Source organism: Panthera uncia, chromosome F1 (genome assembly GCF_023721935.1).
Source record: "Panthera uncia isolate 11264 chromosome F1, Puncia_PCG_1.0, whole genome shotgun sequence".
NCBI lineage: Eukaryota > Metazoa > Chordata > Mammalia > Carnivora > Felidae > Panthera > Panthera uncia.
In genome coordinates this window covers 8,267,877-8,289,796 of record NC_064813.1, presented here as the reverse complement: position 1 = coordinate 8,289,796, position 21,920 = coordinate 8,267,877, and the positions used below count along the sequence as shown (strand labels likewise).

The 21,920-nt window shown below is 42.6% G+C and overlaps 1 protein-coding gene across 3 annotated transcripts in view; it reads right to left on the bottom strand.

The window, feature by feature from the left end:
* Positions 1-21,920, bottom strand: part of RGS7 (regulator of G protein signaling 7) — a 511,512-nt gene that overhangs the window by 355,142 nt on the left and 134,450 nt on the right. Inside the window, exon 1 of one of the 3 annotated variants that reach the window (XM_049635137.1) lies at positions 1,677-1,848. The exons of the other annotated variants lie outside the window; for them this stretch is intronic. The gene's annotated coding sequence lies outside the window, so the exon portion shown is untranslated. Of the gene's footprint in view, positions 1-1,676; positions 1,849-21,920 lie in introns of those variants that run through there. 3 annotated transcript variants of the gene reach the window in all.

The following is a 21,920-nucleotide window of genomic DNA, read 5'->3' as shown; positions in this document are numbered from 1 at the left end:
ATTAACAATAAAAGAGCTATATTTATCCCTGTGGAACTCACAAACATAGAGGACAACAAAAGTAAAACAACATCACTTGGTATAGTTATTAGTCTAGAAGTAGCTCACATATGAGGCAAACCTACTTTTAATATGTATTCCCCTTCCCTAATAAGAAAACAGGTCTCTCTAATTATCAAACTAATTTGAGCGATAGCACCAAAAATAGAAGGAATCTAGCACAGAGATGGGTCCATTCTGAAATGCTTTGTTCTGAACACTCAGCATGTAATCTTGCTGCTTAGAAGATGTTTTACCTTTTATCCATGTATCTTTATCATTCAAACCCAAGGCCATGGTTCCATTCTGCAATATCTTCCTCTCTCTCTAGAAGCATCTGTATTTTTGGCTGCCATACCTTCCTACTGGGATCTTGGCACCTGCTTCTTTTCAAACTGGGTTCTCCAGTTTTCCTTTGATGATCATTCCTCACATGAGCCTGAGTGCCCTAAATTATAACCTTTCAGCAGATTTATTTCTGCTTACACCAATCAAACTAAGATTCTGTGATTTAAAATCAAGAATCCTGCCTGATACAATCCCAGTCTTCTGATTGACATATACAGGGCAATCACAAAACCAGTGTGCTAATCCCAACAATTCTATTTTTTTTCTGTTAAAATATAGCATATGGATGCCAGAAGAAGAGAAAGTTGGAGAACAAAAAGTCCAGACTGTTGTGTTTGTTTGCCAAGCTCTGGAACATTTTTTTTTTTCACTTTTTGATTATTTTTCTGGATTATTCTCTTATCCTATAGGCCATAAGAGAGGTTGAGATAGGTGAGATATGATAAGCGAGTTCTTAAAATATATAGCACATATCACAAATTTGCAATGGGTATTGTACAATCTTGTTGGTGAATAAAGGAGAAATTCATCTAGCAAAATTTAAAATTAAAGTAACTATAGCATTCTTTTTCTTAATGTTTGAAAAGCTAATTAATTGTGGTGCCTGCCAATTTAGAATAGACATGTTTAAAGACAAAAGAATCTAATTTAGAGAACGCTCTACAAAAGTCGGCTAGATTTATCAACAAAAGAGAAGAGACTATTGTCTCAAATGTCTTTGTGTTGTTTTTTTTTCCTATCCTCTACCAAAAAAAAAAAAAAAAAAAAAAGAATGAGTACAATAAAAGCCTTTCTTATGGTAGTAGTTTTCACTAATGTTTTAAATTGGCTTTTTATAAAGCAACAATTACATGAACTATAAAATGGATAATATACAGAGGATCATTAATGAAATACCCTGAGAGCTTCAAAATGACTTACAGTAAAAATTCATATTTGAACATCTTGCCATCAGAAATGCTGAGTGTAAAATAATATCCACATTAACAATATAAATATAGGTACACAAAAGAAAAATTATTTAAAATAGATTCGTCTCTTTTTATCTATGATCATGAAATTCAAGAATCAATAATGGATTCATTCCAGTTCCCTAAATTCATTTCAGTCATTACTTTTGAACTTTTTTGCTTAATTAATGAACTAATTAGCTCATTGAGAAAAAGCAAGTAGTATGATAGAATGGCCTATCTTGAATATTTTCCTGACCCTAACTTTGAAGAAATTCCATAAAAAAATCACCATAGGGGCCCACCAGTAATGAGAGGTAAAGAGACTTGATAACTCACAGCCTGGAGGAATGGAACAGTGGATGAGGTATGAAGACAGCCGACATCTCACAGCTGTAAGTTCCGAAAGGGCAGACCTCCGCCGGCCGACTCCATCTTGCTCTGTGTCCTCCACCTTGACCACGCCTCCTCCCCTTGAGTAACCTCCCGCTCACCCCTTCAAACTTCCCGAACAGGACTCGACCCTTCCCCAGCCAATCGGCCGAGGCCACGACCCTTCCCCAGCCAATCGGCTGAGGCCACAGCCATTACCTCACCAACTGCCCCTAGACCCCTATAAAACCTTTGTGCTTTTGAAACTCGCTCTCTCTCTCCGGCATCTCACCCCTGCGTCGGTACAGGTAAGGGATTGAGCTCGAGCTAGCTTGAATAAAGGCTCTTTGCTTTTGCGTCGGACTCGGCTCCCTGGCGGTCTTTAGGGATCACGAATTCTGGGCATAACATTTGGGGGCTCAGCCTGGGATCCCCAAGACCCCCAAGGGATCCCCCGACCCGGAGAGCCTGACTGGCCACGGTTACTGTCTGTTCGTTCCGTCTTTTCTGTGTGAGCTCATTTCTGAAATTCTGGTAGTGCCCGACGCGGTCTAAGTGGCCGCACTGGAGGACCACGGGCCGGGTGTTTTGGAAGACGTTCCAATCCTCCCTTTGGAGGGATGTGGAATCCCCTCATCGGTTTTGGAGGGACGTGGAATCCCCTCAAAGGTCTGAGACGAGGCGGGTCGCTCCCGCTGGTCGGCGTGAGGCCGTCCTCTAGCTTTCGGTTTTGGAGGGACGTGGAATCCACTCAAAGGTCTGAACTAGCTTTCAGTTTTGCTTCCACGGAGTTGGAAGACTGTTTCTAAGGGCCCTCTGTTTGTTTCTGTGTTTCTCTGTTTTGTTCTGTGGACTTACTGGATGGACGTTATGGGACAGACTCAGACTACCCCTCTACCCACCCTCTTGGCTTAAGCCCTTCCTAGCCCCACTCCCTCCGGAGCCAAAGCCCATTCTTGCTTTACAGGGGACAGAGAAGAAGGAAAACAAGAAAAGTCTTACCCAGCCTTCAGCACCCCTCTACCTTGTCCTACGGGGGGGGGGGGGACTGAAGAAGAATTAATTGTTCCTCCCCCGTATAACCCCCCTAGGATGTCAGAAGAACACCATCCTCCCCCTCCGGGGGAGACAGACGCTGTTCCGAGAACAGGAGGCGCAAACGCTTCAGAGGGAGCAATCTGCCTCTGCCGCCGATTCCACTATTCTGCCCCTGCGAGACACCGGACCCCCAGACGCGGAGGGGAATCAGCCTCATCACTATTGGCCTTTCGCCACTAGTGACCTCTACAATTGGAAAGCTCAGAATCCTAAGTTTTCCGAGAAACTGGCAGGGCTTATTGATTTATTAGACTCTGTACTTTTTACTCATCAACTCACGTGGGACGATTGCCAGCAGCTTTTGCAGGTCCTGTTCACGACTGAGGAAAGAGAATGAATCCTCAATGGGGCCCGAAAACTAGTTCCGGGTGCAGACGGGAATCCCACCACCAACCAGGCTCAGATAGATGCCTCCTTCCCCTTAACTTGGTCCCAGTGGGATTTCAACACGGCAGAAGGTAAGGAGAGGCTCCGGGTCTACCGCCAGACTCTAATGGGGGGGCTCCGAATGGCTGCTAGAAAGCCAACCAATTTGGCCAAGGTAGGAAATGTATAACAGGGAAAAGATGAACCTCCGGCTGCCTTTTTAGAATGGATCATGGAGGCAGGCATTCTGTACCTATACCCCCATGGATCCAGAGGCTCCGGAAAGCAAGGCAGCTGTTATCATGGCCTTTGTAAACCAATTGGCCATAGACATTAGGAGAAAATTACAGAAAATAGATAGACAAGGAGAAAAAAGTCTGCAGGACTTACTGGTGGTAGCCGAAAAGGTATATAATAACCGGGAGCCTCCTGAGGACAAGCAGGCTCGTGCCGTGGCGGCTGCCAGCAGTAAGCAGACTCGAGACCTGGCCAGAATACTACTGGCTACCACTGCTGACTTCCCCGAGGAACGAGACCGCTGTCGCCAGCAGACAATGCAAGAAAAGGTAAAGGAACCACCAAGAGGGGGAAGCAAAGGCTGCAGAAAGATCAGTGCGCATACTGCAAGGAGATAGGTCATTGGGACCGAGATTCTCCATAAAGGGCCGGCGGGAAGGGAAGCAAGACTGATCGAGTAAAAGTCCTAGAGTTGATGAACTGAGTGATTAGGGGAGTCGGGGTTCGGACCCTCTCCCCGAACCCAGGGTAACTCTTAAAGTGGAGGGGACCCCTGTTGACTTCCTCGTTGACACCGGAGCGCAACATTCGGTCCTCTGCACCCCACAAGGAAAACTAGCCAGCAAGAAGTCCTGGGTACAAGGGGCAACTGGTATGAGCCAGTATTCATGGACTACCTGAAGAACGGTAGATTTGGGGACGGGACGTGTATCCCACTCCTTTATGGTAATACCAGAATGCCCCTACCCGCTGTTAGGCTGGGACTTACTGACCAAGATTGGAGCTCCGATAACTTTCAGACAAGGGGGGCCTCAGGTCACCGATCGCAAGGGCCACCCCATCCAGGTCCTGACCATGAAACTGGAGGATGAATACCGCCTCCACCAGGAGGCGACCCCCAGAGAGAGGATAATATAGACAGATGGCTACGAGAATTCCCCTCGGTTTGGGCAGAGATGGGGGGGAGGGGGGAATAGGACTAGCCGCTCACAGGACCCTGGTCCTGGTAGAGCTCAAGCCAGGAGAGAGTCTGGTAAGGATCAAACAATACCCCATGTCTCAGGAGGCCCAGAAGGGGATCCAACCACACATCCGGAGACTACAAAGCCTAGGGGTACTAGTTCCTTGCCAGTCTCCCTGGAACACCCCCTTACTGCCGGTCAAAAAGCCTCACACAAATGACTACCAACCGGTACAAGACCTCCGGGAAGTAAATAAGAGGGTCCCGGACATACACCCAACTGTTCCCAACCCATATACTCTCTTGAGCTCCTTGGCGCCCTCCAGGGTCTGGTATACTGTACTAGATTTAAAGGACGCCTTCTTCAGTCTGCCGCTGGCACCCCAGAGCCAACCCCTGTTCGCCTTCGAGTGGCATGATCCGGAGGAGGGCTACAGTGGGCAACTCAGCTGGACACGGCTACCTCAGGGATTCAAAAATTCACCCACCATCTTCGACGAGGCACTACACGAGGACCTGGGTGAGTACAGAAGGGAGCACCCTGGCCTCACCCTCCTACAGTACGTAGATGACATCCTGATTGCTGCCGACACGGCCAAAGACTGTGAGCGAGGGACCCAGGACCTGCTGGCTACCCTGGGGGCCTTAGGGTACCGGGCATCCTCGAAGAAGGCTCAGATATGCAGGGAGAGGGTAAGTTACCTGGGATCTATCCTGGAGGGCAGACAGGGGCAGTTATCAGATGCCAGAAAAGAAACTGTCCTAAAGCTCCCTACTCCCACCTCCTGAAGAGAAGTAAGGAAATTCCTAGGATCAGCCGGCTACTGCCGCCTCTGGGTTCCAGGTTTTGCTGAGATCGCCAGGCTCCTATATGAAGCTACCAAAGAGGGGAAAACATTTAAGTGGGCTGAAAAAGAAGAAACTGCCTTTAATCAGTTAAAAAAGGCCCTCCTAAGTGCCCTAGCCCTGGGCCTACCAGACATTACGAAGCCCTTCCCCCTCTTTGTAGACGAACACAAGGGAATAGCAAAAGGGGTTCTAACTCAAGCCTTAGGCCCCTGGAACCGCCCGGTGGCTTACCTGTCCAAGAAACTAGACCCAGTGGCTGCCGGCTGGCCGCCATGCCTAAGAATTATTGCGGCGACAGCACTCCTAGTCAAGGACGCAGACAAACTGACCCTAGGACAGGAGATCTGGATCACGACCCCACACGCCATTGAAGGGGTCCTGAAACAGCCTCCTGAAAGATGGATGAGCAACACACGTGTGACTCATTACCAGAGCCTCCTACTCAACCCTCCACGGGTGTGGTTCCACCCCAGTGCAGCCCTCAATCCTGCAACCCTGCTGCCCGACCCTGACCTAGGTGCTCCACTACATGACTGTGTGGGAATCCTGGAAAAAGTACATGGATTCCGGACAGACCTGACCGGCCCCTCCCCGATGCCGAGGCTACTTGGTTCACTGATGGCAGCAGCTTTGTGCGAGACGGACACAGGAGTCACAGCACACAGGAGTCACAGCAGATCAAGAAACTCCCCATGGCCCAGGAGATAAAGGGATGGTGGTATACAACTAACAAGGAGCTTGTGCTGCCAGACCGGCTCAGAGTCTCAATATTAGAGCTCAGGAATCAAGATTCACCAACAGGACACCAAAATAGAGCAAGCTGTATCTGCCTGCAAGACCTGCCAACTCACCAACGTGAGAGCCACATCAAATAAAAAAGGAACCAGGCTCAGAGACACCAGACCGGGAGCCCAATGGGAAGTCGACTTCACTGAAGTCAAACCAGGAAAGTATGGTTATAAATATCTTTTAGTATTTACAGACACCTTCTCTGGCTGGGTGGAGGCATACCCAACCAAGCATGAAACGGCTCAGACGGTGGCTAAGAAGCTACTAGAAGACATCTTACCCAGGTATGGTTTTCCTGCCATGATAGGATCAGACAATGGACCAGCTTTTATCTCGCAGGTAATGCAGGCAGTAGCCAAGGCAGTGGGGGCCCCAGAGCTCAATACAGGTAGAAAGAATGAATAGAACCCTAAAAGAGACCCTTAACAAATTAACCATGGAGACTGGCAGGGACTGGGTGACTCTCCTACCGTATGCCCTTTACCGGGTTAGGAACACTCCTTACACCTTGGGTTTTACTCCCCATGAGATCATGTTTGGCAGGCCACCCCCTATTACTCCCAACCTTCGAGCTGAACTTCTTGCTGAGTTTAAAGATCAAGAACTTTTTCTTTCCTTGAGAGGGCTCCAGAGGGTGCACGAGGACATTTGGCCGCGCCTCCGTGCCATCTACGAGGCTGGCCCGACCCCGACACCTCATCAGTACAGGCCGGGAGACTGGATCTACGTCAAGAGGCACCACCGAGAGACCCTCGAGCCACGCTGGACGGGACCCTACATCGTGGTGCTGACAACCCCCACCGCTCTCAAATCATCACGACCTGGGTCCATCACACCCACGTTCGGCCAGCGGACCCCTCCTCGATCCGGAAGGACTTCGTCACGCGATGGTCCATCAGTCGGGACCAACACAACCTGCTCAAGCTCAAGCTACAGCGCATTCGACCCACCTAATATTGGTAACTCTGTTAACTCTGCTTGTCATTGGGCATGCTGCCGGGAGTCCCCACACCCCCCAAAACATCACCTGGCAGATCACAGACACCAGCTCGGGGACAATACTTAATCAGACCTCCCAGAGCCACCCCAGGGACACTTGGTTCCCAGGGCTTTGTGTAAACCTCCAAACTCGCCACCCCAGGGACACTTGGTTCCCAGGGCTTTGTGTAAACCTCCAAACTCTGTTCCCCTTGTCACCATAAATGCAGCCGGTCCCATGATTGGGTCCGTAAGCTACATGACAAGGGGGGAATGAAAGGGCGGACCTACGTTGGCCAACTCCATCTTGTTCTGTGTCCTCCACCTTGACCACGCCTCCTCCCCTTGAGTAACCTCCCGCTCACCCGTTCAAACTTCCCGAACAGGACTCCGACCCTTCCCCAGCCAATCGGCTGAGGCCACAGCCATTACCTCACCAACTGCCCCTAGACCCCAATAAAACCTTTGTGCTTTTGAAACTCGCTCTCTCACCGCTGTGTCGGTGCAGGTAGGGGATTGAGTTCGAGCTAGCTCGAATAAAGGCTCTTTTGCTTTTGCATCAGACTCGGCTCCCTGGTGGTCTTTGGGGATCACGAATTCTGGGCATAACAGCTCAAGCTGAAAATCCTGGCTGTAATTTCTGTATTCACATCCCCATGTCTAACTCATTAGCAAATTCACTTTACTCACCCCCAAAACACACCTGAGAGACATCGATTTCTCTCCATTCTCCCTGGTACCACACACCATTATTAAGGAATGAACTTATACACCAGCTTCTTAACTGGTCTTCTGTTGCCACTGTTACCCACCTGCAATCCATTTTCCACATGACCCAAGAATGAACTTCTAAAAACCTAATCGGATGGTTTCACCTCTCTTCTAAAAACTTCTCATTGGCTTCCCATACTCTCAGCATAAATTAGAAATTTCTTACTTTGACTTAAAAATCTATGTTACATGAAACTCCCATCTGTGTACTCAATCTTATCCCTTATCACCACCTTTTTCTCCTACCATACTCATCCCACTGGTCTTCAGTTCTTCAACTGCACTGAGCGACTTCCTCCTCAGGACCTGTGGACCGCCTATCATTCTGCTTGGAACTCTCTTATTCATCGCCTTTACCTGTCAATCTTTATTTAAATGTTACTGCCTTGGAGAGGTCATGTGCCCAGCCTATTTAACATAATCTCCAGTCATGTTACATGGCTGAATCGTAACTGTCTCCATAGCACTTAATGCTGTCTGATATTTCTTTCTTTCCCTCTTTCTTCCTTCCTTCCTTTCTTTCTCTTTCTTTTTCTTTCTTTCTTTCTTTTCTTCCTCTTCTCGCTCTCTTTTTCTTTCTCTTATGGATTAAATATCTGTGTGCCCCTCCCCCAATCCCAACTTCATATGTTGAAGACTTAATGCCCAGTATGATAGTAAGAAAAGGCAATGGGAGAACAGTGAGAAATCAGCCATTTTCAAACTAGGAAGAGGCCTTACTAGGAAACCAACTGGCCAGCACCTTTATCTTAGATAGCCCAGTCTCTGGAAATGTGAGAAATAGTGTTCTGCTGTTAAGCCACCCAGTCTATGGTATTTAATATGGCAGCCCAAAGTGACCCACTCTCTTTTCTTCCTCCTTCTTTCTCTCCCTCCTTCCCCCTCTCTTTCTTTCCTTTCCACTTTTCTAAAAGTTAAGAAACATGCATGTATTTTTTTTTTCCCCACCATTGTTCCAGGAACAGAGTGTATACTTAAAAATGTGTGTGTATAGTTTACATGTTGATGTCACAGAGACATCTACAAAATTCAATTGTTCACTTAGTGAATATTTATCAAGCACCTATATAACCAGGGATTGGAATATGAGACAGACAAAGTCACTGTCTTTATGCAGCCCACACCTAGCTGGAGGAGACAGAGAACAAGCAAGAAAATTCCAGCCCGTGATAACTGCTGGGAATGAAATTTAAAAAGTAATAGCAAAAAAGTTATGACAGACTCATTCAAAAGGGTTCATTAGCTGAACCCACCAAAATAATCAAGTGAGATGTAAAAGTGTTTTACAATTTTATATCTCATTCTGCTGTATCTCTAACACAAACAGAAGCAGCTAACTGGCCATAAACTACACTCAAGTGGAAGGTTCAGTGAATTGCCACTGGGGGAAAAAGGTAGATTAGAAAGTAGACTGACTCTTCTAAGGTTTTAAGTAGAACCCCTATTATCGTTGCCTTCTGTTTTTTCTCTAAAATAAAAAATGAGGAATAATTCTTGCATTTTTCTGAGGACATAATTCTTCTGATTTAGCCCTTGCCCCATACCATGCATCTCATGCCCATGTCTGAGCCAAACACTGGCCATCAGAATAGGATTGCTGCAACAGGCTTAGTGATGTCATGAACCTGGAGACGTTTGCAAACCACAATGGGATTCTGTTGCTGTAAGATGGACAAAGGGCTCTGATTCTGTCTGCTTTGCTGTGTGTGTGTGTGTTTCCTGACAGACTAAATTTTCTCCCAGCACCTGTCTCAGACCTGCCGCCTCAGTGACAATGAGCATCTCAATGAGCTGGTTTAATTTTAATCCTCACCCTTCCCAGTTGGCCTTGTCCCTATGCAGCTTCCTCTGCCATAACAAAGAGAAACATTGCAGGTGAAAGGTATACCACCATGCCTTCCCTATTCCACCCCTCTGTCCCTCCCCAGCCCCATGTCAAAACCAGAAAAAAGATCCTGAAAATCTTCATAACACTGCAATACTCTTGTTCTTTTCCAATCAGCCTATGTGGTCTGGCAAACAAAGGGAGGAAACCTTGAGAGATTTAAAAACATAATTAGCAGAGAGATCTTCAGGAATGGTAAGGGGACCCTTGATTGTTTTAACATTACCAGACAGTGAAAGAACTTGCTGAGAGGCCTTGGAGCCAGCTTTGGAAACCTGTAAACACTCAGGCAGGACAGAAGCTTCTCTGAAGGCAGAGAGCCTATCTTCACCAACACCATGTCCCGAGTGCGAAACCCATTTCTTACAGCATATAGGCTGAATGATGATAATTCTGTGGCTTTTTACCTATAATGATGATAATACAAATTCTGTGGCTTTTTACCTATCAAGCATCTAGCCCCATAGAAAACTAATTATAAAATCAGTGTCAACCTGGTGGTCCATGGCAGGGCACTGTGTGAGGCACTGTTCAATCTGACACTTTCAGCAGTGACTTGACAACCTGGGGCACACAGATGACACACTTATTATCTGTGAAATAACACACAGCTCAGAGGAACACAGCATGAATTGGGCAGGAGCATCTTGGTCCAGATAAGAGGACATAATGAAATTTTAACAAGATGGTATTTAGTAAACCCCAAAATTATCTTAAAAATGAAACAAAAACTCTACAAGAATGAAAGGGCAGAATGTGATTGAACATCAATATGATTACAACTTAGGAATTTTAATTGACTATTAATAACAGTAATAATAATCATGACAGTAATAGCAGCTAACATTTATCAAGGGTTTACCATGTACTGGGCACTGTTCTCATCATTTAAAATGTATTATTAACTCATTTAATCTGTACAACACCCTTGAAGTATCAGTATCCTCATTCTACAGGTGAAGAAACTGACACACAAAGACATAAAGTAACTGAAAATTAATCAATAGCGTAATGTGATTGTCAATCGTATTAGTATTAGTGTTATCTTAGGTATTATTAAAGAATGGTGCCCAGAACAAGAGAATCAATGACATCAGACTGCACTTAAATTGTTGTATTCTGTTCTGGGCTCTGAGAAAAGCAACGACTTTGAAAGAAAAAAGTAAGTGGAAAAGACCGGTGATTTTGTATCCAAAGAACAGAAAGAGGAGAGGAACATCGTAGCTTGTGGGAATCCTCAAACCCAAGCGGCTGCTTTAGACATGGGCTGTGCAGTTTCAGAGGCCAGTCATGAGAATCATGGCAGTATATTCTGTAGACTATTTGCTCTCAGTTTCCCAAATTACAAAGAACAAGGATTAGATGCAAAAGAAAATAAATATGAGCTCCACAAAAAGCTTTCTAGTGGGACTTCGTAAGATGGGAATCATACCTCACTGACAATATAAGAGCTGTGGACACCAGATGACGGAACCAAGTGACTACCAGGGATCTTTACTCTGTGATTCTAACACAATCAACTGTAGATACTATTTTGGTAACACATCAGCATAAGTAAATTCCAGGCAAATGGTAAATTATGATAACCAAACTAAAAGTCCTTTAAGAAGACTTCTCTATCTGAACCTCTAACTGTTCTAATTAAATGCAATACTTACTGACTTTTATATGCCCAACTAGCCAGAAGCAGGGATCATGCCTTATTTATAAGCTTACAGCTTACTACCCCCTGAATAGAAATAGCTATGTTGAAAGAACTATCACCTATTGTTTTGAAACAAATAGATATTTCAAGAGTGAACTGACCTAAAGCCAAACTGTCACCATCTGAATTTGAATTTAGCCACAGATTACCTTAACTGTATTTGCTTTCAACGACTGCTAAACCCATTTTGCATTTGTTTTAAAGTGCCTTTCAGTATAATGCATGTGCCAGGTAAATAAATTAATTGGATTAAAGATTTTACTTTTTATTTTCTCATATAATCTGATTTGACTGAATTTACCTTTCTGAAGTTTAGTTCAGGAATTTTTTGTTTTGGTTTTGGTTTTAGTTTTGGTTTGCTTATTTGTTGTTTGTTGTTAGTTCCCTTACTATTGTCATTTTCCCCTAAATTCTGGCTTTGTCATTTTCCTCCCATTTCTGTGATCTCACTAGATCCCCGTTTTGAACATTGTTCACCCTGGTTCATCCCCATTGCTGGGTGTCATCAAGTTGTTGACAAAATCACTCTTAGAACATTTTCCATCAAGTTTTTCACCTCCTTCTAAAAAATAATTATTATCTATTTTTTAGGGAGTATATATAATCTTTTTTAATTGGTACAAATATTTTCTAATATTTTAGTGGCACAGAGAGGTTAAGCCAAGGTCACACAGTAAGTGACAGAGCTAGAATTCAAAGTCCCAACGTTATGTATTAAGTCACTAGGCTATCCTCCTCTATCCACCTCACATTCCACCATGAAATAAAAGGCAGCATAGTATAGTATCAAGCAAATAATAGTTTTAAAGTTATTTGGGAACCATGCCGTCTCATTCCTGAAATGGCAACTTCAGTGTAAAGTTTAGCAGTCTCTGAACTTCACAAAGACCCCATCACTTTACCTCAATAGCAAGAAACACAAAGCAGTGGCGACCAAAGCCATTCACAGGTAGGTCTCTTCTGTACTTGACAAAAGAAGAAATCAGAAGAGACTTTGCAACCAAGGCTACTCCAGCATAGAGTTGGTACTCATGAGAATTTGTTGAATGGAGGCTAGGTTCTTAGGCTGCTGTACCAGCACTATTTTATACAAAGCAGTGAAATCAATCTGCCACATGAAATTGCACCTACCCCAGTTTGAACTGTCCAAACGAAAGTGGCATTAAGCCCCACCAAGCTTTAGTTCATGGTGATAATGTAATGGGCTATAATAGTGTCATAGAAGGAAATCTGGACCAATAGTGAATAAAAAAAAGGGGGGGGGAATCATTGTTGTGTCTCAGTGCCTCCGTTTCTTAATCCAAAAAATAACTGTATTGTTCACAGAATTCTAAGAATCTAATATACTTGTGTTAGGTGAAAAGTGTTCTGTGTAACAGTAACAAGTTATACAAGAATAAGAAATCAGTATCACTATAAAACTCCTAGAAGGTAACCTAGGAGAAAATCTAGATGACTTCGGGTCCAGCAATGACACAAAAGGAAAAATCTGTGAACAAAAGAATTGATAAGCTGGGCTTCACTAAAATTAAAATTTTCTACTCTGCAAAAATCAATGTCAAGAAAATGAGAAGACAAGCCAAATCCTGAGAGAAAATATTTGCAAAAGAAACATCTGATAAAGGATTATTTTCAAAAATATGCAAAGAACTCGTAAAATTGAACAAAACGAAAACAACCCAGTTTTTTAAAAAAAATGGGCCAGGGCGCCTGGGGGGCTCAGTTGGTTGAGGGTCCGACTTCAGCTCAGGTCTGATCTCACCGTTCGTGGGTTTGAGCCCTGAGTCAGGCTCTGTGCTGACAGCTCAGAGCCTGGAGCTTGCTTCAGACTCTGTGTCTCCCTCTCTTTCTGCCCCTCCCCCACTCTCACTCTGTGTGTGTCTCTCTCTCAAAAATAAATAAACATTAAAAAAAAATTTAGGGGCGCCTGGGTGGCTCAGTCAGTTAAGCATCTGACTTTGGCTCAGGTCACGATCTCACAGTCTGTGAGTTCGAGCCCTGCTTCAGGCTCTGTGCTGACAGCTTAGAGCCTGGACTCTGCTTCCGATTCTGTGTCTCCCTCTCTCTTTGCCCTTCCCCCACTCACGCTCTGTCTCTCTCACTCTCAAAAATGAATAAATGTTAAAATTTTTTTTAAAAAATTTTTATAAATGGGCCAAAGACCCGAACAAACATCTCACCAAAGAGGACATGCAGATGGCAAATAAACACATGAAGAGATGCCTCCGGTATATATGCCATCAGGCAACGCAAGATAAAACAACAGCGAGATACTACTGTGCACCTATCAGAATGACCAGAATCCAGAACACTCATACCAAATTCTGGAGAAGATGTGCGGCAATAGGAGCTCTCTTTCATCGCTGGTAGGAATGCAAATTGATACGGCCACTTCGGAAGATAGTTTGGCTGTTTTTTGCAAAATTACACACTCTCACAATACAATCCAACAGTTGCTCTCCTTGATACTTATCCAAAGGAACTGAAAACTCATCCATACAAAAGCCTGCACACTGACATGTATAGTCAGTGGCATAGCCTTATCCATAATTGCCAAACCTTGGAAGCAACCAACATATCCTTCAGCAAGTGGATGGATACATAAACTACTGTAGATCCAGACAATGGAAAATTATTCAGTGCTGAGAAGAAATGATCTATCAAGTCATGAAAAGACACAAAAGAAACTTAAGTGCATATTACTAAGTGAAAGAAGCCAACGTGAAAAGGCAACATGCTGTATGATGACAATTCCATGACATTTTGAGAAAGGCAAAACTATGGAGACAGTGAAAAGATCAGTGGCCACCAGGGATTAAGAGGAAAGAAGGAAGAAATGTGTGCAGCACAGAGAGTTTTTAGGGCAGTGAAACTACTCTGTGATGCTATAATGATGGATACATATCATTATAAATTTGTCTAAATCCAAAAAATACACACCACCAAAGGTGAACCCTAATATCAACTGTGGACTTTGGGTGATGATGATGTGTCAGTGTGGGCTCATCAATTGTAACAAATGTACCACTCTGGTGGGGGAGGTTGATAATGGAGATAGCTATGCATGTGTAGGGGTGGGGCTATGTGGTAAATCTCTGTACCTTCCACTTGATTTTGCTGTGTCTAAAGCTGCTCTAAAAATAAGGTATTGGAAAAGCAACATCAGTATTAGTTGTTAACTCAGTCTACGATGATTATGCTCAACCATGATCGTCATTTCTCTAATATGTCAGGTATGAAATTTGTACTATGAGGAGGCAGGTACATATAATTACAGTTTATAAATGTTCCAACATCAAATTTGTAATACTTGTATATTTGTCACTTGGGATATTCTGTATCCCTACTAAGTGTTCACAGCCAAATCCCATAGAGCACAGATGGCTTCCTGGACAGGTGACCCAGGCAGTCACAGGTCTCAATGCTTAGAAGGGTCATATGTTTGATTTAATGCTTTGCTGTCTCTGTCTTGAAATTCTCACTAGTATTTGAATAAGGGGACTTGCATTTTTATTTTGCACAAGACCTCACAAATTATGTAGCTGGTCCTGCCAGTGGGATAAAAGATGAATCTGATGCTACCACGGGTGGGCGAGTTTGAGGAAAAGCCAGGCTCAGTGAAGGAAGCTCCTGCATCTGACTGTAGCACTGAATCCAAATCACAGGGACCTCAGAAATCATTCAGACCCACCTCTGATTTCAGTTGAAGCAATCGAGGTCTCCCTTCAGAACTTCAGCACTTTGCCCAAGTTCCCCCCGCTCATCAGCGGTATGTTTCCTGCATTCTGTCTAATGAATGACCTGCCCTGGAATAAGCAGATGTGGTTGCAGGACTGGCTTTGTGTCCCAGGTCACAGGTGTCCCTCATAATCTGCCTCCTACTGCTCTGTGGGTCACAGCTCCCATTTCCTCGGTAACTTGTCTTCTCACAAAGCCCCTAAAATCAGTCACTGAGAAAATGGGCTGATCCTTACTGGTTTTTGTTTTCCTATTTATCCTCAAGTATTGACAGCCTGCTGGTGACCTTCAGACACAGGCTTTGGGCTCTGCACTGATGCTGCTTATTGGGAACACATTTACAGTGCTGTGTTATTTATCTATCAAAATGTTTCTGAAGGATGAGGACTCATTGATACATAATGTCTTGTTTGCAAGCATGACCTTGGGCATCAGATGTTAAATTACCAACCATGAATCTCACTTGCGGTGGTTAAGCACTGAAATGCCTTCTGCTCCGATCATTACTTTATGCTCCTCGCATACAAATCTGAGCGAATCCCAAAGTCACATCAAGTTGTCTGATTCAGGCTGTTGCCACTCATGTAAAATTAAACTACATATGACAGAAGGTAAAAGTGAGCCACAGGAATGGAAACAGGAAAATTTAATTGATGTCTGTATAGGAACTAGTCAACATCCACCTCCCTTATGGTCATGCTCAAAATCACTACTGAAAACGTTGGTATTCCTCTTTGTGCCTGTCTTCCAGTGCTGCCATAGTGATTAGGATATGCATTCTTATCGCAGTTTACGCCTGGGATTAATGTTACATCACTTGATATTTAATGTAAGGGCCTGTGGATAGTGTAATTCCATTTACAGACCACTCAATCCTTTTGCTATGGTTTAAAGCACTCTTCCCCATGTTATAAAAACTCCACGATACACTGTTATTAACTTAGGTATGAACATCAGTTGACTTTAAGTAATTTTTATTTTTTTTAATTTCTTTAATGTTTATTTATTTTTGAGAGACAGAGAGAGACAGAGCATGAGTGGGGGAGGAGCAGAGAGAGAGGGAGACACAGAATCCTAAGCAGGTTCCAGGCTGTCAGCTATCAGCACAGAGCCTGATGCAGGGCTCAAACTCAAGAACCGTGAGATCATGACCTGAGCCGAAGTCGGACGCTTAACCTACTGAGCCACCCAGACACCCTGACTTAAAGTAATTTTTAAAAGAAACTAAAATAGTCTTTTATTTATGCACATATCAACAATGCCCTTTGCTTTTCTTTCTTTGCTGTGGGTCCAAGTTTCCATTTGGTATCATTTCCTTTTAGCTTGAAGAACTCAATTTTAGCCTAACTGGTATTGCAGAGGGGAGTTTACATCAGTTTACTGTAGACATGCCAGAAAGAAATTCTCAATTTTATTTATCTGATAATTAGTTTTTCACAAATATGATCTTGTTTATTTCTTTTTTTTTTAATGTTTATTTTTGAGAGAGGGAGACAGAGGATCTGAAGTGGGCTCCTCACTGACAGCAGAGAGCCTGATGTGGGGCTTCAACTCACAATCCGGGAGATCATGACCTGAGCCCAAGTCAGACGCTTAACCGACTAAGCCACCCAGGCATCCCAAATATGGCCTTTTTTAATATATAATTTTAATATATATATTTAATATATATAATTTAATATATAATTTTATAATATATAATTTTATAATTGACAGGCTTTTTCCCCAGCACTTGAAAGGTATCATTCCATTTCAGTGTGGTCTCCACTGTTGACAACAACACATCAGCTATCTTAGAAGATTCTTATCACTTTTATCCAGGAATATGCTTCTTTTTCCTCTGACTTTAAGATTTCCTTTTAACCTTTGGATTTCAGCAGACGTGTCTGGATGTGGTTTTCATTCTGTCACTGACCAAAATTCTTGGACTGGTGGAAAACCAACTGTTTTAGACCAAACTTGCAAAATTTTCTGCCAAAGTTTCCTCACCAATATTTTCTTCTTCATTTTCTCTCTTCTCTCTGTCAAAGACTATAGTTAAAGTGTGTTAGACAGTTGAATACTGTCCTTCAGATCACTGTGAAATTGTTTTTTTTTTTTTTAGTTTTTAAAATTTTTTTTTAGCGTTTATTTATTTTTGAGACAGAGAGAGACAAAGCATGAACGGGGGAGGGTCAGAGAGAGGGAAACACAGAATCTGAAACAGGCTCCAGGCTCTGAGCTGTCAGCACAGAGCCCGACGTGGGGCTCGAACTCACGGACCGCGAGATCATGACCTGGGCCAAAGTCGGCCGCTTAAACGACTGAGCCACCCAGGTGCCCCGAAATTGTTTATTTTTAATCTTCTTTTTGTGTCTCATTTTAGGTGATTTCTACTGATTTGTCACCCAATACATTGCTTCTTCTGCTGTGTCTAGTCTGCTGTTAATCTCATCCCATATATATATATATATATATATATATATATATATTAATTTCAGCTTTCATATTTTTAAGTTCTTATATTTCTATTTGGTTTGCCTTTTTTTACATTTTTCTTATTTTTTCCTTGAACCCCCCACTTCTTTATGATTATCTCTATCATCTCTGGTAGACTCTTTACATATTTATGATAGTTAATTTAAAGTAGTTGTCTGCTAATTGCAATATCAGTACTATTTGTGGGTCTGTTTCTATAAAATTATTTTCTTCTTGGCTAGGTCTAGTAATTTTTGATTGTTTAGTACATTGTCAATGTTTCAGTGTAACATCTTAGAGTTTGTTGTCTCCCTCCTAAGAGTACTGACTTTTGTACCAGTAGGCAGTTAAACTACTGGTGAATCATCTTGACCAAGGTGAAATTTGATTTCATGTTTCAGGAGTATATACCTATTTTTAATGTCTATAGTCTTAGAGCAAATATCTCAGTCTGGATACATAACATTTATTCCTAAGGGCAGAATTTAGAAGTTTTTAATGGGAAGTTGAAACAAGTTTATCAACATTCTCTAACCTGACAGGACTCAAATTTCAAAGCTGTTAGTAACAGGAAGCAGCTGAAATCCCTGCTAAACTCTTTCAGCTTCCAGCTGGTGCTTTCTCCTTGGGTTCTCTGGAGACTCAACCAGCACATGTGCAGTTCAAGGTCAAGCAAGGACTTGATGGGAGTTTACATCGTATTTTGCAGCTCCTCCTTCTATCTCTCTTTTCTGGCATTTCTTTCTTCAACTTCCAGCTATCCCGGCCATTCCAACCTCTTTTTATGTTTATGGCTCCCCAGGCTGATAGGACTTTAACTTTCTGCCTCAGGTCTAGCCACCCATGAAATGCGGTTTGGAAAGTGCTCCTGTAGGAAAACGTTTACAAATGTTGACTTGACCAATGCCAGTTCCCTTATTTGAAGGGTTGGATGCCCTCAACGCCTGTCTGCTTTTGATTGTTTTCCAGTGATGAGAATTAAAACAAAAAAAAAATGTTTCCAGGCTTTATAATTGTTATCAGCACAAGGATTAGTTTTACACAAGCCTTTCTGCAATTATGAAGACCAGCGTGTCTCAGTTGAATTTTTAAACATGTGTTGTTATGTTGAACAAAATGATTTTTAAATAATTTTTTTAATGTTTATTTATTTTTTGGGAGACAGAGAGACAGAGTGGGGGAGGGGCAGAGAGAGAGGGAGACACAGAATTTGAAGCAGGCTCCCGGCTCTAAGTGTGTCAGCACAGAGCCCAACAAGGGGCTCGAACCCACAAAGTGCTGAATCATGACCTGGGCCAAAGTCAGACGCTCCAACTGACTCAGCCACCCAGGTGCCCCATAATTTTTAAATAAACAGATAAGGCTATGTGCCTCTCTCTACAAATAATAATAACAGTATTTACTCTGTGCCCTATTTCTTTTATAATTTTAACATATATGAACTTCTTTAATTCTCATGACAGGCCCAATGAGGTAGGTTCTATTATTGTAAGTTTACAACTGAGGAAACTAAAGCTCAGAAATTTTAGGTGACTTGTATAGGTTCATAAAGCTAATTACAGAGTTACTTCAGGGCACACGATTTCCACACTAGCCTCCCCCTCTCCCCCACCCCAGAAAACTGAGATGGCTTTGCATTTCAGTTGAGTGGACTGCCTCCCAGACTGGACTATAAACTCTCTCATGGGAATACCTTAACTATACCTTCTACCCACCAGTGCACATAGTACAGTCATAACCATTGTTACATCTTCCATTTTATAACCATTATCATATCTTGCACATCAGTAGGCTGATCTCCAATGCCTGAGCCTTTCGTCTCTCATATGAGTGAGGAAGATAATGCACTTTTAAATCCCTAGTAGGAAAAGAAAGCACCCTCCTAAAACTGGCATAATTACAATCCCTCATCTTTCAGCTCATCTACTTGAAAGAATAGACTGCATTATAATTCACAAATGTATAAATTAAGTGAAGCTAATATACAGAAAATAAAATTCATAAGATAACTGAACTTCACTTTTCCAAAGTACTTGAAGGGAAAAGCATCAATGTTCACACATGTTAGAGACATAAGAATGTTGAATAGAACAGTAGAGAATTATACCAATTAAATTAGAATTATACCCACATCATTTGAAGAGTTGAGAACCTCACTGAACTCTAAAAAAAGAAGAAAGAAAAGAAAACATGGCCAGTTTAATTCTATAGACTTGAACACCTGATTAGATGATAACTTACTATAATTAAACCTTCAAATAGTGAATTCATTCTAAGTCCAACTCATTTTCAGAAAAAAAAATACAAACCAAATGAGACAGAATCTTGTCACTACCAGCCATATTTGTGAGAAGGGAGATGTGGTTTTCTGGGCGAAGGTCCACTCTACCGAGAAAGCGTAGTGGGGATGTTATTTCCACTGACAAGGATGGGTTCTCCTTTCCCCAGTAACATAATGTTTCCTCTGTGTAACTTCTCCTTTATTCTCCATCTATGCTATTGGACATGTCTGCCCCAAAGCTCTAGCCACATAACCCAGGTCTGAGAAATTGGCCTCCTGATCAATGTAATTGATTTAGGAATGAGCTTGAGGCCCAAATAAATTGAAAGAGATATAATCCTGGGAATATGAACAAAACAATTGGTAAAGGGAAGCTTTCTTTCACTGATGTTGAGGGTAGAATGTAAACTTAGAACCAGTGGTGGCCATCCTGCCAACTTTTAGGGAGAGTCTGAGAATAAAAACCAATGCTTAGAAATACTATATTTCTAAGAGTCCTAATAACTTCATTTAAACCAGAATCCTGAAGCTCTGGAAGGTATACCTAAACTTTCAGTTATTTTAATCTTCTAATTGTCCTTAAGACATTTTCAGTTGAGTTGGTATTAAAAACTGGATGTTTGTGCTCCCAAAATTCATTGGTGAAGCTGTAACCCCAGTGTGGCTATATTTGGAAATGAAGCCTCTAAGGAAGTAACTAAGGTTAAATGAGGTCATAGGTTGGGACCCTGATCCAGCAGAACTGGTGTCCTACAAGAACAGATCTCAGAAAGCTCTTCTTCCTTCCCATCCATGCCCAGGAGAATGCACAAGGAAAGGCCATGTGAAGACACAGTGAGAAGGCCTACAAGCCAGGAAGAGAGCCCTTATCAGACACTGGATTTACTGGGACCTTGATCATAGACTTCTAGCCTCTAGAACTGTGAGAAAACAAATGTTTAAGCTACCAGGTCTCTGGTATTCTGTTATGGCAGCCTGAGTAGACTAATAGAGTTGGACTATTACTTAAAACTATGAGTCTCTATGTAATACAGGAAGTAGGAGTCCAAAGGCAGATTTGTATTGCAACCTTATCATGCCAGTTCACTCCATTAACAAAACTTCCCTTCAATTAAAACCCAAATGATTTCAAAGACCCCATAGTGGGATCAGCATGAGACCCGATTGAGACTGCAAATCCACTCAGTGCCAACAAAAGCCTCCTAAATGCACTTTAAAAATTCTCCTTTTACATTTCCAAGTGACTTACTTGCAAAACTTAAGGTTCCAATTAAATTTAAAGGGTTTTCCAATCACATGATTGGCACCAATTATTCATTTAATGAACATACATGTTAAGCCTAGGCTAATTACATTCCTCTCAAACCAGAGCCCTTCAGACTCAAGATTATTTCAACTTGACACAAAAAGGTAATACGGAAAATGGTAATCAAGAATTCTCTAATGCAGGATAAGCTCTCAGATGGACTTCAATTGATTTTGCAGGTTCTAAAATTCAAAAGAGCAAAGCTAACTAACCATTTAGCAGGTTACTCCTTTCTATCTTTTGAGGCATTAATAAAAAGAAAGAATCATATGAGAATACTTGGTAAAATATATAAATAGGTAAATGGATAAATGCATTTGTATGTATGTGCCCATGTGTGCCTGTGTGTGTGTGTGTGTGTGTGTGTGTGTGTGTGTGTATCCTTGAATGACACTCTTCTTCACCCTCAGGTTCTGATAGATTCTAATGAGGAAAGGGCACAAATGTGTTTCCTTCAAGAGTCTCAAGTATCTTTTTTCATACTTCCTCTCTGCTCCTTCTTCAGGTGACAGCTTTTGCTTTAGAGAAAATGGGATTTAATGGGTCAAATTGACTCCCACTGAGTTTTGCCACAAATAGGAACTTTATCTATATTATGACCCATAACATATAGGCCAAAGTACATCCTCAGTAAATGCTGAAACCACTTCTAACCCACTGGGAAGACAAGCGCAGTCCCCTGACACGCTTTCACATCTAGTTAATGCACAGTGCCCACCAGAGAAGACACTGTTATAGGTTCAATGAAACACTCAGACCCAGAGGCCTCAGACTGAGCATCAAGTCCCCC